Genomic DNA, 2,418 nt, shown 5'->3' with positions numbered 1-2,418 from the left:
GTTTGTTGGTGTTTTTCTGTCGGTTTTCTTTTTTTTTTTCTTCTTTTTTTCTTTTTTACCTCTCTTCTCCCAAACGACTGCCGAGCAGCCTTCCTGAGCGCACCTCAACAGCTGCCGCTCTGGCTGACTGACCGCACGTCCCCGAGCCCTGGCCGTCGCATCGGTAACGCGCCGTGCTGCCGGGCGCTCTGCGCTCCCAGTAAGGTAGCATCCGCTGGCCAGCCGTTAACGTTGCCTTGCCCGGAGCTGGCCGTTTCACTTGTATGACTTTGAAATAATCAAAATATTGTTACGACCACTGGAGGGACAAAAATGCAGATTCTGAAAAAAATAAATCTCCTCTCTGTATTTTAACTTCCTGGAAATTGAATGGGATATTTCTGTTTCACGGTTGATACTTACAATTTTTAAGTTCATATGACAACAGTTCTGATTTTTGTGTATAAAAATTAGCATGCAATGGTAAACTTAACACTGTATGTTTTTTCCAGTCTGTTGATGTTGTGTGCGGTTTGGGCTTTCTTCTGTTATAAAAATAACATTAAATAGGAAAAAGGGAGATGCTGATATTGATCTTCTTTGTGGGCTGGGTTTTTTACTGCTGTTTCTCCCTTCGTGGACCTATGTGAGCTTTGCCTTCATTAGTAAACTTTTTCCCAAGATTTTTGTTCAATGATCATTAAACTATGGATCTTTATAGTCGTTAAGGACACTGTGTATGAGCGGCTTGAATAACAGAAAAGATACTGGAGGAGAGGTTAGGGGAATGAATAAAATTGCTTGGTCTCTATTTCATTTCCTTTGGTTTAAATGCCAGCTGTCTTTCAAATATGAAATTATTTTTCTTTCATGTCTGCTCCTAGGCTAAAACAATCTGTTTGAAGTTTTATGTGAAGATATATATAGGTCTTAAGTAAAATTAACTATACAATACCCCTGAAGCAAAGGGAATATAACTTGCATGGAGTTTTGATTTTATTCTTTCTAGAGCACAGATCACTCTATTACAACATTTCTCTTTGTTCTTGTAGCAGGAAAAAAGGCTTTGATCTTATTAAGTATTTCCAGGCATATAGTAGATGGAAGTGCTGGTACTGTAGGAGAGCATGGCTTGAAAATTGATAGCATGTGCCTGTTATGGGTCAGAGGTGACCTTTATGAGCTTGAAGAGTTAGTAAATAGATGACAAATCATATGATGATCCTAGATCATGTTGCCCAAGGTTTTATTTAAATTTTTTTTTTAACATCTCACTAGCTTTTAGCATTTTCTCTCCTAGGAATTCTGCAAGTTGGGCAAAATTACTAATTTAAATATACAGAAGGAGGATATGTGAAGTTGGGGGGGTGGTTTTTGTGTTACAGTTTTTGAAGCACACATACTGGTGTGTATGCCAAATCTTTGTATGAACCTTTCCGTAATGAGAGAACAGTACATACCCTAATTTTGATGTCTCACTGCTTTTATTTGTATTGTTTGATCAATTAGTAGTTGATGGTATGTACCTTATTGTTTGAGTTTGAGATTTTTATTTAGATTATTGTATTAGATTTTGGATATTGACATTCCTTGATACCTGCTGATGTATATAAAATCTGATTTATTTACACACAAAGCAAGTGGGAAATAACATGTAGAAAATGTCTTAAATTTTTTATTAAATATGTTTTGTTCTTTTCAACAACTTAAATTTGTAAGCCAGAAGAAAGCTTAACATTAAGCTAAAAACAAAGTATCTGAGCATCCCAATAGATGGTCATGTGTGCACTGGCACATAAATTAAAAGTTAAAAATTGTCAGGGGTTTTTACTATTAGAAGAGGTTCAATTTTTGTAATTTCTGTATGTTTTAGGATGGACACATGAAAGTGAAAAGTAGTGTTTTAATACAAATTCCTTGCTAAGGAGTAAAATTTTACCGTTATGTGTAATAGGTGCTATTTAAAAAAAAAAAAAAAAATTCAAGAATCCGCACCAAATTAAAAGAAAAAAAAGATCTTGATCTGTTTCTTAAAGAAAATAAAGCACTTGCACTGAACTAGGTTTAGCCTGGTTGGGGTTTTTTTGTTTGTTTGTTTGGGTTTTTTGTTTGTTTTTTTTTGTCCTTCACCTGTTGATATATAGAAAATATTATTGGTTTATGGAAGGCTTACAAAATTTTAATATAGAGCTTTTTGAAAAAAAATTATAGTTAAAAATTGCATCTATCTTTAAAGTTTTACCTTTTCTTCTCTGTCATTCAAGAGCTATGCTGCAGACCCCCAAAAATCAAAACACCTGAGCCCCATTTAAAAAAAAGCTGCAAAAATGTTTAGGTAGAAATAATAGCACAAATTTAAATTATACTTTTTAAACATTTTTATTTTATTATTTTTTTAACTAATAAATAATTAAACAAACTTACTCATTCACTGGGGAG

General features: G+C 34.0%; 1 protein-coding gene across 7 annotated transcripts in view; it reads left to right on the top strand.

Moving 5' to 3' along the window:
- The window catches only part of TCF12 (transcription factor 12), a 178,416-nt gene that overhangs the window by 136,420 nt on the left and 39,578 nt on the right, over positions 1 to 2,418 (top strand). The window contains exon 1 of one of the 7 annotated variants that reach the window (XM_019472380.1): positions 139 to 163. The exons of 5 other annotated variants lie outside the window; for them this stretch is intronic. The gene's annotated coding sequence lies outside the window, so the exon portion shown is untranslated. Of the gene's footprint in view, positions 1 to 138; positions 164 to 185; positions 205 to 2,418 lie in introns of those variants that run through there. One more of the 7 variants, XM_019472379.1, reaches the window with a different exon arrangement.

Source organism: Aptenodytes forsteri, unplaced genomic scaffold (genome assembly GCF_000699145.1).
Source record: "Aptenodytes forsteri isolate BGI_AS27 unplaced genomic scaffold, ASM69914v1 Scaffold83, whole genome shotgun sequence".
NCBI lineage: Eukaryota > Metazoa > Chordata > Aves > Sphenisciformes > Spheniscidae > Aptenodytes > Aptenodytes forsteri.
The sequence above is the reverse complement of the archived record's forward strand: the minus strand, read 5'-3'. Positions and strand labels throughout refer to the sequence as shown.